Below are 17,105 nucleotides of genomic sequence, written 5' to 3' on the forward strand. Positions count from 1 at the left end.
GGCAGAAGAACGGATAGGTGACTTGGAAGATAAAACAGTGGAAATTACTACCATAGAGCAGAATAAAAAAAAAGAATGAAAAGAATTTAGGACAGACTCAAGAGACCTCTGGGACAACATTAAATGCACCAACATTTGAATTATAGGGGTCCCAAAAGAAGAAGAGAAAAAGAAAGGGACTGAGAAAATATTTGAAGAGATTAGAGTTGAAAACCTCCCTAATATGGGAAAGGAAATAGTTAATCAAGTCCAGGAAGCACAGAGAGTCCCATACAGGATAAATCCAAGGAGAAGCTTGCCAACACACATATTAATCAAACTATTAAAAAATAAATGCAAAGAAAAAATATTAAAAGCAGCAAGGGGAAACAACAAATAACATACAAGGAAATCCTCATAAGGTTAAGAGCTGACCTGTCAGCAGAAACTCTGCAAGCCAGAAGGGAGTGGCAGGACAAATTTAAAGGGATGAAAGGGAAAAACCTACAACCAAGATTACTCTACCGAGCAAGGATCTCATTCATATCTGACAGAGAAATTAAAACCTTTACAGAGAAGCAAAAGCTAAGAGAATTCAGCACCACCAAACCAGCTTTACAACAACTGCTAAAGGAACATCTCTAGGAAGGAAACACAGAGAAGGAAAAGACCTACGATAACAAACCCAAAGCAATTAAGAAAATGGTAATAGGAATATACATATCGATAATTGCCTTAAATGTAAATGGATTAAATGCTCCAACCAAAAGAAATAGACTGGCTTTTTGATGGATACAAAACAAGAGCCGTACATATGCTGTTACAAGAGACCCACTTCAGGCCTAGGGACACATACAGACTGAAAGTGAGGGGATGAAAAAGATATTCCATGCAAATTGAAATCAAAAGAAAACTGGAGTAGCAAATTTCATATCAGACAAAATAGATTTTAAAATAAAGACTATTCCAAGAGACAAAGAAGGACACTACATAATGTTCAAGGGATCAATCCAAGAAGAAAATATAACAATTATAAATATTTATGCACCCAACATTGGAGCACCTCCATACATAAGGAAAATGCTAACAGCCATAAAAGGGGAAATCGACAGTAACACAATCGTAGTAGGAGACTTTAAAACCCCACTTCACCAATGGACAGATCATCCAAAATGAAAATAAATAAGGAAACACAAGCTTTAAATGATACATTAAACAAGATGGACTTAATTGATATTTATAGAGCATTCTATCTAAAAACAACAGAATACACTTTCTTCTCAAGGGCTCATGGAAAATTCACCAGGAAAGATCATATCTTGGGTCACAAATCAAGCTGTGATAAATTTAAGGAAATTGAAATCATATCAAGTATCTTTTCCGACCACAATGCTATGAGACTAGATATCAATTACTGGAAAAAATCTGTAAAAAATACAAACACATGGAGGCTAAACAATACACTACTTAATAACCAAGAGATCACTGAAGAAATCAAAGAGGAAATAAAAAAAAATACCTAGAAACAAATGACAATGAAATCACGATGACCCAAAACCTATGGGATACAGGAAAGTCAGTTCTAAGAGGGAAGTTTATAGCAATACAATCCTACCTCAAGACACAAGAAACATCTCAAATAAACAACCTAACCTTATACCTAAAGCAATTAGAGAAATAAGAACAAAAGAAACCCAAAGTTAGCAGAAGGAAAGAAATCATAAAGATCAGATCAGAAATAATTGAAAAAGAAATGAATGAAACGATAGCAAAGATCAATAAAACTAAAACGTGGTTCTTTGAGAAGATAAACAAAACTGATAAACCATTAGTCAGACTCATCAAGAAAAAATGGGAGAAGACTCAAATCAATAGAATTAGAAATGAAAAAGGAGAAGTAACAACTGACACTGCAGAAATACAAAGGGTCATGAGAGAATACTACAAGAAACTATATGCCAATACAATGGAAAACTGGTAGAATGGACAGAATGGTAGAATGTCCATGGTAGAATGGACAAATTCTTAGAAAACCACAACCTTCCGAGGCTGAACCAGAAAGAAATAGAACATATAAACAGACCAGTCACAAGCACTGAAATTGAAACAGTGATTAAATTCTTCCAACAAACAAAAGCTCAGGACCAGATGGCTTCACAGGCAAATTCTATCAAACATTTAGAGAAGAGCTAACACGTATCCTTCTTAAACTCTTCCAAAGTATAACAGAGGGACGAACACTCCTAAACTTATTCTACGAGGCCACCATCACCCTGATACCAAAACCAGAAAAATGTCACAAAGAAAGAAAGCTACAGGCTAATATCTCTGATGAACATAGGTGCAAAAATCCTCAAAAAATACTAACAAACAGAATCCAACAGCACAGTAAAAGGATCCTACACAATGATCAAGTGGGGTTTATCCCAGGAATGCAAAGATTCTTCAATATATGCAAATGAATCAATGTGATACACCATATTAACTAACTGAAGGATAAAAACCATATGATAACCTCAGTAGATGCAGAAAAAGCTTTTGACAAAACTCAACACCGATTTATGATAAAAACCCTCCAGAAAGTAGTCATAGAGGGAACTTAACATAATAAAGGCCATGTATGACAAACCCACAGGCAACATCGTTCTCAATGGTGAAAAACTGAAACCATTTCCACTAAGATCAGGAACAAGAGAAGGTTGCCCACTCTCACCACTATTATTCAACATAGTTTCGGAAGTTTTAGCCAAAGCAGTCAGAGAAGAACAAGAAATAAAAGGAATCCAAATCGGAAAAGAAGTAGTAAAGCTGTCACTGTTTGCAGGTGACATGATACTATATATTGAGAATCCTAAAGATGCTACCAGAAAACTACTAGAGCTAATCAATGAATTTGGTAAAGTAGCAGGATACAAAATTAATTCACAGAAATCTCTTGCATTCTTATACACTAATGATGAAAAATCTGAAAGAGAAATTAAGAAAACACTCCCATTTACCATTGCAACAAAAAGAATAAAATACCTTGGAATAAACCTACCTAAGGAGACAAAAGACCTGTATGCAGAAAAGTATAAGACACTGATGAAAGAAATTAAAGATGATACAAACAGATGGAGAGATATACCATGTTCTTGGATTGGAAGAATCAACATTGTGAACATGACTGTACTACCCAAAGCAATCTACAGATTCAATGCAGTCCCTTTCAAATTACCAATTACATTTTTCAAAGAACTAGAACAAAAATGTTCACAATTTGTATGGAAACACAAAAGACCCCGAATAGCCAAAGCAATCCTGAGAACAAAAAATGGAGCTGGAGGAATCAGACTCCCTGACTTCAGACTATACTTCAAAGCTACAGTAATCAAGACAGTATGGTGCTGTCACAAAAACAGAAATATAGATCAATGGAACAGGATAGAAAGCCCAGAGGTAAACTCACAAACATATGGTCACCTTATTTTTGTTAAAGGAGGCAAGAATATACAATGGTGAAAAGACAGCCTCTTCAATAAGTGGTGCTGGGAAAACTGGACAGCTACATGTAAAAGAAGGAAATTAGAACACTCCCTAAAACCATACACAAAATAAACTCAAAATGGATTAAAAACCTAAATGTAAGGCCATGCACTATAAAACTCTTAGGGTAAGCATAAGCAGAACACTCTATGACATAAATCACAGCAAGACCCTTTTTGACCCACCTCCTAGAGAAATGGAAATAAAAACAAAAATAAACAAATGGGACCTAATTTAACATAAAATCTTTTGCACAGCAAAGGAAACCATAAACTAGACGAGAAGACAATCCTCAGAATGGAAGAAAATATTCGCTAATGAAGCAATGACAAAGGATTAATATCCAAAATTTACAAGCAGCTCATGCAGCTCAATATCAAAAAAACAAAAAACCCAATCCAAAAATGGGCAGAAGACCTAAATAAACATTTCTCCAAAGAAGATATACAGATTGCCCACAAACACATGAAAGAATGCTCAACATCACTAATCATTAGAGAAATGTAAATCAAAACTACAATGAGGTATCGCCTCACACCAGTCAGAATGGCCATCATGAAAAAATCTACAAACAATAAATGATGGAGAGGGTGTGGAGTAAAGGGAACCCTCTTACACTTTTGGTGGAAATGTAAATTGATACAGCCACTATGGAGTAGAGTATAGAGGTTCCTTAAAAAAGTAAAAATAGACGTAACCTACATCCCAGGAATCCCACTATTGGGCATATAACCTGAGAAAACCATAATTAAAAAGAGTCATGTACCACAATGTTCATTGCAGCTCTATTTCCAATAGCCAGGACATGGAAGCAACCTAAGTGTCCATCAACAGATGAATGAATAAAGAAGATGTGGCACATATATACAATGGAATATTACTCAGCCATAAAAAAACTAAATTGAGTTATTTGTAATGAGGTGGGTGGACCTAGAGTCTGTCATACAGAGTGAAGTAAGTCAGAAAGAGAAAAACAAATACCGTATCCTAATGCATATATATGGAATAAAATAAATGGTTTTGAAGCACCTAGGAGCAGGACAGGAATAAAGACACAGATGTAGAGAATAGACTTGAGGACACGGGAGGGGGAAGGGTAAGCTGGGATGAAGTGAAAGAGTGGCATGGACATATATACACTACCAAATGTAAAATGGCTAGCTAGTGGGAAGCAGCCGCATAGCAGAGGGAGATCAGCTTGGTGCTCTGTGACCACCTAGAGTGGTGCGATAGGGAGCGTGGGAGGGAAACGCAAGAGGGAGGAGATATGGGGGTATATGTATAGGTGATTCACTTTGTTATAAAGCAGAAACTAAAACACCATTGTAAAGCAGTTATACTCCAATAAAGATGTTAGAAAAAGAAAAGTGATGTATTCATGGGTAGAGAAGTTAGAAATTACTTCTAGCTTCTTATTAAATTTTTACTTGAACTCATACAAACATATCTACCATTAGCAGCAGTTATTCTTAATATCACAAATACTCTGTGGATAATAAAATTGAATGTTTATTAGAAATAATAAAAAATATAAGCTTAGTTTTATCAAAATATAAACAATTATTTTGTAAGAGAAGTGAAATTATTTCATTCAATTCTTATTAATATTAAAAGAAAAACTATAATTATGTCACCTCAGAATTTAAATTACTTTCTATGTTTTAATATTAAAACTAAAATAAAATTTTATTCTATTTAATTCATTCCTATGAATGAAGAAAAATACAATCCGTAAAACACTACAAAACCTAATGGGAGTATTGAATGTTTTATCTGTAGTTAGTTCTCTTCTGACATTGATTCTTCTTTCATTTACAAATTGATTGATGCTTTCTTTTTTTTAGTACACATTCTCTTAAAGAACTGTTGGTTAGAGGCCCAGTAGCCACAGGGTTTTAAAATATGCCAAGTGCTCTATCAATAAATAAATTGAGGTAATACTGCAAGAATAATGTGTCTCGCTGAAAACCACAAGTTTTTGTATTAATTGTGAGGAGCCGATTATTTCTTAGTGAAACTGTGAAGTATCTTCCCCAATCAACAGAAAAAAAGAATATTTACTGTTTAATCTTAAAATCTATGATTTTAAGCCTTATATTTGTCATGAATATCTGCAATAATCACTTATTTTAATGTCAGGCAGGACCAGAATCTTGAGATATGGCTATTTGTACAGAAATAGGTAATGCAAGGTCAATTACTTAATAGGAGGGTGGATGATAGAAGCAACTCTCTAATCGTTATGCCTTTCTTAAAATGAATTGTCCAGTTTTATCTTTTACCTCTTGGAGGAATACCCTGCAACAATTCTTTCATTTTTGTTGTGGCAAAGCGTTTCAATGGTTTCTCAGGAGCCAAGAAGGGCAATGCCTTTGGGGAGTTCAGGAATTTCCATCGACCCCTTCAAAAATCTACAGATCCCTGAATTTCAGAGGACAGAAAATAGAACCCTCTCTGAGGCACGTCTCTTTGTTTTCCCTGAACTGGTTATTTCCACTCCTCACAAAGGTGTTGTCACTTGGGTGAGTGTCAGAAACTGAGAAAACTCTTCTGTTAGATGAAACTTTCTCTCCATTTGTATCTTAAGTGTTTTGTTCTGACAAGAGTTCTAATATGAAGTACATTCCTGTGACTCCCTCCATTTTGCAGGCTAGTTACTGTGCAAGTCAGGTCCCAGTGAGTTCCAAAACCTCACGAAAACTCTAAGAGATTATATTGGCTGTGTAGAATTTGTCTGTAGTATATCACAGCAAACTAACACTCATCTTCCCCAAGGAGCAGAAGGTCAGGACAGATTGACTTTCACCAAAGTATTATCCGTAAATAGCTTATAGGATAAGAAGAAAGGAAGTGAATTGCTTCATAGGAAGTTATTGATAAATCATGAGGCCACGTTTTGTGCTTTGGGGCTCTGAAATAATGGTTTAGATGGGGAGACCTGTGAGAATGCAATTTTCTTTGGATTCTCCCGAAGGCCAGATTTGGGTGCAGCTGTGAATTTCTGGACACTTTTATGTATGTAGCTTTAGTCCAGCTAATCTTTAGGGCATGAATAAAATATTTCAAATCTCCACTTTTGTGGATTATCAAAATCAATCTTAGAACTGATTTGCCATTACTTAGGGGTAACATAAAGTTTAATTTTATGCTATTTAATATGTTTAATAACTCAGGAGAAGGGAGGGACACAGTCAAGAAAAAGATATTAAAAATTTACAACACAAAAGGAATTTATGGGTTTCCACTCAAGAGTCATTTCATGCCTTAATGTGTCCTGAGTGCGTTCCGTGTATATTTTTTCTAATGAAGAAAAGTCCATTTCTTAAAAAACTAAAATTATCCACATTATGGATATTCTTTACTTTTATTATAAAACTTTTTATCCATATAGGAGAGATCGTAAAATCTAAATGTAAGTTACGTTAGAATTATTTATAACAAAATGATATTCTGACCCAATAACATGAATTCTAATATAAAACATTATTAAAACTCTGATACCTGTTGTTCTGTTGTTGTTTCTTACTTAATGTAGCCACTGTTTTTATTTTTTATTCTTTCTTTGATTCTCATGATAATATCACATATTTAGTTATTCCTAAACAGTAGATCGTTATTGTTGTTGCTATCGATCTTGTTAAAATGCTGTTGAGATAGATCCATGTATTTCCCAAATAGCCAGATGTTCACCCACATTTCCCCATACCCCTGACTATTTCTGACCAATGGCTGGATGTCATGTGTCCCAGACCAGAGCATAGAAGAGTAAGCTATCTATGTGCATTTGCCCTTTTTGTGGCAATAATGAATACCACATTTTGAGTAGTAAATCCATAAATTAGAAACAGCTGAGATTTCTGAGTCACTGCATGGAGAAGAGATGCTCTAATGCATTGCTTGACTCACATAGGACTCTGTACAAGAAGAAATAAACCTTTGTTTTGTTAAGTGATTTTTGTTTCAGGACAAATTTATCATCGTGGCCTCTCCTCACTTGTGCAAGTATTATGCTAATTGTGCTTTTCTGTGCTTTATTTCTTTTCTCCTCAATACTATTTTCTAGTATCCACCTACAGACAGTAATGTTGTAGCTAAAATTCATACCCTCACCCTGCTTCGCATTATCCTCTTGCTATTCTGAACAATGTTGCTGTAAACTGCCTTATAAGGTCTGCTGGTCCTTGTGTACATCTGGGAACAGTACACTGGGTTGTGGGGCATGGGAATGTTCAACACTACAACATAGTGCCTGAATGTCCTCAGGGTTATGGCAATTCATCTCCATACCGGTTGTGCATGTGTCCCCCGTTTGCTCCAAATACTCACCATTAATGGTATTGCTAGATGTTTTAATACAGGGTATGTAAAATAGAATCTCAGTATGATTTTAGTTTTCATTTTCTTCATTACAAAGAGATTGGACATGTCTTTGTATGTTCAATTAATCAAATGTTTAATTGGACCAATGTGATACTTCTATGAAATACTCATTTATAGGACTTTCCTGGTGGTCCAGTGGCTAAGACTCGTGCTCCCAATGCAGGGAACCCTGGTTTGATCCCTGGTCTGGAAACTAGATCCCACATGCTGCAACTAAGAGTTCATATGCCACAACTAAAGATCCTGCATGCCACAACTAAAGACCTAAATAATTTTTAAATATACTCATTTATGTAATTGGCTCATTTTTCTATTGGATTTTTTTCTTATACATTTAAGATTCTTCACATATTCTGAATGCCAGCTTTCTCTTGATTACATGTTCAGCAAGTGTCTTCTATTTTGTGGCATATGCTTTCATTCCATTTATTATATTATTTGATCAAAAAATATTAACTTTAGAATGGTTGACTATTTCAATATTTTCCTGTATGTTTGGAGCGTTCATATATTATATTTTTAATACTGGCTTAATTAAGGTGATGAAAATATTGTCCTGTTTTTCTAAGTTTTGTAATTTTTCTTTTCCTATTATGGCTTTAATTTTTCTGGTATTAACTTTTGTCTGTGATGTGTGGTAACAATCAATTACATTTGTGTATGTGGATAATCAGTTTTCTGTCTTATTTCTATAGAATCCACTATTCTATACTTAACCTAAGTGCAACATCTATCATGTATCAATGTTTTCATAAACAGGTTTCTTTTATGGCCTTTACTCTGTACACTTGGCCTACATATTATTTTGTGTGTTATTATAAAAAAACTTCTTAATTACTGTAAATTTATAATAATTCTGGACACCTGACAGGGCAAATTCACTCACCTAGTTCTTCATTCAGAACATTTTGAGCAACTCTTTGCTTTTACTCTATGTAACTTTTAGAATCAGACTGTTAAATTTCATGAAAAATGTTGGTTTATTTATTTATTTAGGATTTGCATGTAATTTATCACCCAATTCATGGAGACTTTACTTTTTTTCTACATACTCTTTTTGTTGTTATTATAAATAATATTTTAAAATATATTTTAAATACTTTTATGCTTTTGTATATAGATGTAATTTGTTTTCAGTATTCATTTTTACCTAGTAACTTTGATAAACTCTTATTCTTTTTTTTTTTTTTTTAAATAATATAGCTAATTTCTCGAACTATCTTTGGCGGAATTGTTATCTCTTAAGTTTAAATAAGCATAACTGCATGTTCAGATAAGAAATTTGAATTCTGAAAAGGTTGGGCAATTGTAGCATCACATGCTTGTAAGCAGTCTATCTGGGTCCAGATACCCAGTCTTCAGACACCTAGATCATTGCTCTTTCACCTAGAGAAAGGCAAGATGGAAAGTATCAGCTTATCACAAATTCCAGAGATTCTTGTTTTTGTCAGATGGTAGTGTGCTTGTTATATTTCCTAATGTTTACATTTTACCTGAAACAGAAATAAGAAAATTTAAAACCACAAGTTGGCATTAGCATGGGAGCAAAGGGGCAATTTGAAGAACAGTTGATTTAAGAAAACAAAAAAGTATCTTTATGAAATTGGTCAGTGTTCAGTAAAGTGACAGAGACTATTATTATTAAAACTCTTATTTGAAATAGGTTTACGTTTGTGGAAGAGTTATAAAGAGTTTACGGAGTTCCTGTATATCCCTCATCCTGCTTCCCCAAAGTTAACATCTTACCTCACTGTGGCACATTTGTCAAAACTAAGAAATTAACTTTAATACAATAGGATTAACTGAACTACAGACTTATTCATATTTCTCCAGTTTTTACACTAATGTCCTTTTTTTTCTCTTCTAAGTTTTGTCCAGAATATTGTGTTGCATTTTGTTGTCACAGTGTCCTTAGAAACCTCGTATCTGTGATTTCTCAGTGTTTCCTTGCTTTTCATATTCTTGAAATTTTGAAGAAACTAGTCCAATATTTTCTTGAATGTCTTTCAATTTGGGTTTGTCTGATATTTTTTCATGGTTAGATAATGTTATGAATATTGGAGACAATGCCAGAGAGGTGAGGTGCCCTTCTAATTGCAGTCTATCAGGAGGTAGATGATACTGAATATCATCTGTGATATTAACTTAGACCATTTGTTTTACAGTGGTGTCTGCCAGGTTTTTCTACTGTAAAATTATATTTTAAAAATTATTTTGCCTCTATTGTTCATTACAAGGAATTTAATAAGTCCAACCTACACTCAAAGGGGGGACAATTAAACCTATCTCCTGAGGGAAGAGTAGCAAAGAATTTGTGAACATATGTTAAAATCACCAGAGTAATTAAGAAATATTTTTGGTGAGATATTTTAGGAGACTCTCGATTTGTACCTCACGCTCTTCATCTCAAAATGTATTTGTGTGACTGAACCACTTACAATCCAAATTTTCTAAAGGCAAGTGACGATTGTAATTGTTAAGCATATTTTTGTTACTTCAAGTTTACAATGCTGATAAATAGACAAAAATAACAACAGTAAACTAAAACAGCCACAAGTTTGAGTGCTCCAAGTAGGACACAACTTATGCCAAGAGATATAAGAAATCATGGAATTCTGTGGGTATATGAGAAGTTTGTTTTTTTAATTCTGTCCTGAAAGAAATTGCACCATGAAAATGGCAGACCTCTATGAGGTTAAAGGTTGGAGTCATTCTTTATACTTATGTTACCCAACATAGGGTCTGACACAAGCTAAGTTGTCAAAATGTTGAATGAAAGGGAAAATGCAAAAACAAAACAAAACAAAAACAAAACCCAAAAAACTTCTGATACAGAAATAATAAACTCAACACATTACGGATTTAGTACCTTGAAGATTAAATAGAGAAAACAGATAACCAAGAAAAATAAAATTCAGAAGGGATGAACTTTATTCTGAAAGAATAAAATTCAGAAAGGCAAGGTTGTTAGAATTCCCCCTCCCCACACAAAATCAGTGTTTTCTTTTTAACATAGAAACTATGTGCTTTCTCTTATTAAAATCAAGCTTACCAGCAGATTACAGTAGCCCTGAATAATGTGTGCAGGACATTGTGAGTATCTATGTGCATGCGTGTTCCTGCCTTGGAAGGAGGGAGTTGGTTAAGAATCCTTGGTGTCAGTAAAACAGTGGTTTTCAAATGTCCATTTCTTCACCATATATTTCTTGAACATTCATGATGCAAAATATTCCATATGGTATAGAAATGATAGTAAATAACAGGGTACAGCCCAGCCCAGGATTTCATAGAACTTCATTTCCCATTTACTTCAATATAGTTGGTTAATATCTAAGTTATAAATAAAAATAAAATGTCATTGCTTTTCCAAGCATAACATTAAGTTTGTAATGCTTTAACTAAAATTGGTTTGTGTGAATACTCTTCAAGACTTTCGGTTGTTGTGCTCATCTACCACGGCTACGGTAAAAGATAGAATGATATTTCCATTGTTAAAGAGTTTGAGGTAGTTTTTTTTTTTTTTTTTTTTGCAGTACGCAGGCCTCTCACTGCTGTGGCCTCTCCCGCTGCGGAGCACAGGCTCCGGACGCGCAGGCTCAACAGCTATGGCTCACGGGCCCAGCCGCTCCGCGGCATATGGGATCTTCCCGGACCAGGGCACGAACCCGTGTCCCCTGCATCGGCAGGCGGACTCTCAACTACTGCACCACCAGGGAACCCCAGAGGTAGTTAAATTTTAAAATTACAAATTATTTGGCTTTAAGCAAACTATGTCTATGTTCCGTTCCTCAGATTCTTGGGCTAGAAAATGTTAATCACAATGGAGAAAAACTTGCAGATGAGTTGGTCCCTTAGTTCAAGCAGTCTTAGTACCTATGCCTAGATAGAAAGATGTTTAAAAAAAAAAAAGCCGTCCTTTTTTAGAAAACATTGATCTTTGGCGAAGAGACCTTCTTCTGGCATTCTTGGCTTCTTGGAGGAAAAGATGAAAAACAAAAACCAAATCTAGAGTATTACAAGCTCTCTAAACACAAACATTAAAAATAAAAAAGATTTTTATTCTATTATTTTCTGGAGTTTAAAACAGCACGAAAGACTGAAAACAGTGATTCTCAAAGCTGGTCGGGATGGAGATGGAGGCTGTACTCCTGAAACCTGAGGTGCCTTTGGGAATTTTTGCCATAGGCAGCCACTGCTGCATATTAAATACTTAATTAGAGCCTGAATATACAAGTGGGCAGTGGTCAGACCAACTATGACAGGAGAACTCTGACCCACAGTCTCTGCAGCAACCAGCCCAGGAAGCCAAACCACAGCCTCGGAAGCCACCCGTCCAAATTTGTCAGGACACGGTCAGTGACTGCCAGCTTCCCTCCTCCCTTTTCGTGTTTTTTTGCCCCACTTTCAACTTCGGACCAACAACAAAAAGTCAAATATGCCTCCCAAACCTACCACAAAAGATGCCCCCGCTTCTCGTTAGCCCCTTTCCAACTTCTGTGTGACAATACCTTTCATTCAGAGCATAAACAGAACTCTGTCCTATCTTCCCCTGTAAAGCTTTCCCACCCCCTGCCTGCCTTTGAATCTCTGACAAACTCAAAGGATCACCGCTGACTTTTTGCTATAGAAGACTCAGTAAATAGACTGTTTGATCTCCTTTTGGAGGTCTGCATTTATTTCAACATTAAGGTACTTTGGGGTAGGGAATAAAACAACAACTGTAGATTAAGAGAAACAACAAAATATTGTAGTAATGGCATTATCATCTTATTTCAAGATAGTTTGAAGTTAGTGGTTTGCAGAAGTCATTTGTGAGCAAAAATACATCAATTGACTCATTCATTCTGTACATGACACCCAAGTATGCATACTGATATATATATATATATATATATATATATATGAGAGAGGGAGAGAAAGAAAGAGAGAGAGAGACAGAGAGACAGATTTTACTTAGAAGAATCACTTTTACACAGCTCCCACAGCAGTTTTCAGCCAAGGGGGCAAGTGATGGCTGAAATTTTGCTTGTGCTCTAGTGTGGAGCCATCTCCTAATTCCTTCTATCCAGAGAGGCGATTTTATGCAATTCTAACAAAAGCAAGTACGTGCCAGCAGTGCCTCTGCACATTAGCATACTGCATTGCCACCAGCAAAGAAAATATTACATCTTAATTAAGAAGGTATGTTCAGAGTAAATTCATAAAAAGAAAATATACAAAATACATTTTTAAATGTAAAAAATTCTTTATAAGCCACTGTTTCATGTGTGGGCTTCTCTGCTTTGGTGTGTGGGGGGGATATTAGTTGTGGTGATGTTAAAGCGTCCAATATTGAAATGCCTGAACACTTGAAAATATATTACTTTGGAAACTTTGTAATATTACCTGTGTCCTCATCTCCATAAAATAGCAATGACCATTTGGGAAACAACTGTAAAAGCTGATGTTCCATACTGTTCTCTCTACACTAAAGTCCTCCCCTGGGGGCTAAATAGATTTGCTAAACCACATGTTGTTTACCCAATTTTTGTGCCAAAGCATTAATGAGACTCCTATGGGTAACGATGCTTTGCCAAAATATTGGTTCTTTAGTTCAATATCACCTTTCTTCTTGGCAATATATTTATTTGTTGAATATACATTTTTTAAAAATCCAGGATATAATTCAACATACCACAAAATACTTAGATGGTCTTGTTGGATTGCATTACTTTACATGTAATTTATGAAAAAATCTATTTCAGAGACACTATACTAAGGGAAAAAATATATAAACATGGTAAACTTTGACCCATTATATTCAGTGTGGATGAGAAAAAATAACCTGACACCTTTGTCTAGATTCTATATATTTTTTAAATGTATAAAGGAATTTAAATTGCCTGTATATTTGGATTACAGAGAATGTTTACTTAAGTTTGAATGATCAAACATCACTTTAAATGGTAAGAAAAGAGGGAGTCTAATAAAGTTTAAATCTCCTTTTTAATAATACATCTCTCAATATCCTATTAGTAATTCCACAAGGTGTAACGATTCATGTTTTCAGTAATAGGAGAAATTTGATTACAGACTTTAGCCCTGGATCTTGATACATCTGTGATATACAGGCTACTTATTTATGTTAAAATCCAAAACCAATCTGCATTCTGAAACATATGTGACCACAAAAGTTTGGAGAAGGAATTGATAAGGAATTCTTAGAATGTAATAGAGATGTAACTGGACAAAGGAATTAAACAAACTAACAAAAGATAATGATCTCCAGGGACTTCCTTAGACCTACAGGAAAGTAATTTTTAAGGCTAACTTTCCATGAAGAGACACCAATAGGAAAGAAGTCCTGCCTAAGAATGTGATATTGTTGACTGTGTTGGGCTGACTTATAATCTCCTTTAATAAGTGCCAAATCCTCTTCATCTGACGGAAATGATTTGGAAAATGTAACTCTGTATATTCACAGGGATAGTAGAAGAAGAGGAAGGTTACCACAAGACTGGGAATGAGTACCCATGACATTGTATCTGTTTTTGAAAGAAAGTTAAAAAAAGTCATTTGATCAGCAATTCCTGAAAAGTTCCAAATGTTATTTTGACATACAAAGAGAAGCACTTAGCAAGACATTAATTTTTTAAAAGAGGGGGAAAAAGCCTTTAAACTGGGAGTGATAAATAAGATTTATCTAATTTGAGTAATTAAGGGGGCTATCTGGAGTACTGCACGCCATATTTAGTTTCTGACGCCATATTTAGGCTCAACCAGAAGGAAAACAAGCATCATCAGAGCAAGAGGAGATAGTGTTGGCACTTATACATGTGATTGCTGACATTTTTTTTTCTCAGTTGACGTTCTTCTCTAGTTCTTCTTTTCTACTTATTTCTTTTCTGTTTCTACCCCCCACCCTGTAGTGTGTACATTCTTCCATTTCCTTTGTCCATTGTTTTTTCTTTCTCCTGTAGCTGCCTTAACTCCACGTCACTAGCAAAGACTTCTCATTGGTCCACTTACAAAGTAGAAAGAGGAATGCAACAGAAGGGTCAAAAGCACCACTATAAGTTTAATTATTTCTATATATAAGGCAAGATGTTATGATCCCCCAATGCACATTTTTAAAGGCTACACAATATTAACTCACTCTACTGCCTCCATAAAGTAAGCTTCATTTCTTTATGATTTGAATTTACTTTAAGAATATCCAGGATAGTTCCCTTTTTCTACAATTCCCTCAAAAAGTTTTAAGTAGCAGTTCTATTTGGCATAGTTGATGTGATGTGAACACTCGAAGGCCAAGTATCAATTTGATGTCTCTTTGATTGCTTACATTCTAAATAAAACTCATTGTCTTTGCTCTCTGTACACTGCAAATATGAATTCTATTCATGTCACCAAAAATAAATTTGCCCTTCCTTTTTGTCTTAACACAGAAGAAGATTCAAATGATGAAAAATAGTGGAAAGTTTAAAATATTGCATTTCTTTTGGATAGAGGAGCATATTATAGCAATGTAATATTGGGTTATATGATACTGAGGCAAAATTAGCTCTCAGAATTTTGGTGTTTCTGAATAAATGATTTCAAGCTACTATACTATATATTCTTATATCAATGTACATTTTAAAGGGGCCTATTTATTGGTCACTAAGACCTGTGAATGGAGTTAGCATGCCCTAATGATTTAGAGCCTGCCATAAATATCACACAGGCCAGTTTTTGCAGTATATTGATTTTGTAATTCAAGATAAATACTTACTTAGTCTATGCTTAATCTGGGTTTCCTTATCTAAATATTGGTTATAACCTCATCTATCTCACTGCTTTTTGTAAATATTAAATATATACATTTATAAATATTATATATGTAGTATTTAGCACAATGCCAGAGTATGTAGTTAACATTAAAAACGTGGTCACTGCAATTAATATTATTTTTCATATTATGAATTTGCTATACTGACATCTTATAGGATAAATAAGAAAAATATTATTGTTGAGTATAATCTAGCCCAACAATTTTAAATGAGTAAAATGTAAATTAAAAAGACAGACTGTGTATAAAGAAATCAAGAAATAAAAAGACACAAGAATTAACAATTTTTCTGATATTTGGCTTATACTGAAAATTAAAGTCTGTGAAATTTTGCCATTAAGGAAATTATATATCATAATGATACTGAGAGCTGCAGAAGACAATATTTCTAAAAGACATAAAAAGGTGAAAGACAAAGTATGACCTTAATGTTGAAGAGAAATAAACATTGAGTTTTCAAGTTTTTATGAATTAGAGTATTAAACAAAGAACATCTATTTAAAAATTCAATTTAGCAAAAATGTTCTTGTAATTTAAGACAAGAGATGTGAAAGAAGAGGAGAGTTAAGAGAAAAATACACGAAAACACATACAACTCATGTTAGAAGTGAAACAAAGTCTTAGTTATTCAGCATCTTCATGGTGACATTATTGCAGATCTTTTTAAAAAATGGTGAAAAGTAACATTGCCATAATTCCCTTATAATGGAAACCTGATCAGACCAAGATGACCTCTAGTTTTTGCAACTGGCTCCTCCTGTTTGATAAAGAATATGCTCATCAAGCTAGTGCTATTGTTACAAAGGGATGACATTGAACCTCACCTCCAATAACCTGGATATAATGGAATTTAGGTTGAGCTCTGGAAGTCAAAATAGAAAAACCCAAACCAATGGATGTGCTTAACCATCTGTGTGATTACCTCAAGCAATTCTCTGTAAAGATGTGAATGAAGATAGTCTCTCCTCCCATGATTCCATACTCACAAAGAATCTTTGTAATTTGAGTGCGGCTTCCAAGGTAGCCTAACTTCAGAAAGAAAATACACTAAACAACTGAAGAAAGAATGTGATCCGTTTAGCAGTCACATTCTTCATGTTGATAAATAAACAGGCAATGCTTTAAATAGGCCAGTTGAATCTACTATTATCTACCTGTTTGAATCTATATCTATATTCTTATCTCTGTATCTAATATTAATCTATCCATCCTCATTGTGGATAGAACTATCTATCACAGTAGATAGTTCTCTTTCCACTCATTTGCCCTTACTTCTATTTATCCAGGTTCATATGTATGACTTGGCTAATGTGAGATTGGATCCCAAAGTTGGAATCATTTATTTTCTGTGCAGGTAAAGTTGAGAATTAATGACCATTCAGTGGTTAAATTACCAAAGTGATTAACACTTCAA

Source organism: Globicephala melas, chromosome 3, assembly GCF_963455315.2.
Source record: "Globicephala melas chromosome 3, mGloMel1.2, whole genome shotgun sequence".
NCBI classification, from domain to species: domain Eukaryota; kingdom Metazoa; phylum Chordata; class Mammalia; order Artiodactyla; family Delphinidae; genus Globicephala; species Globicephala melas.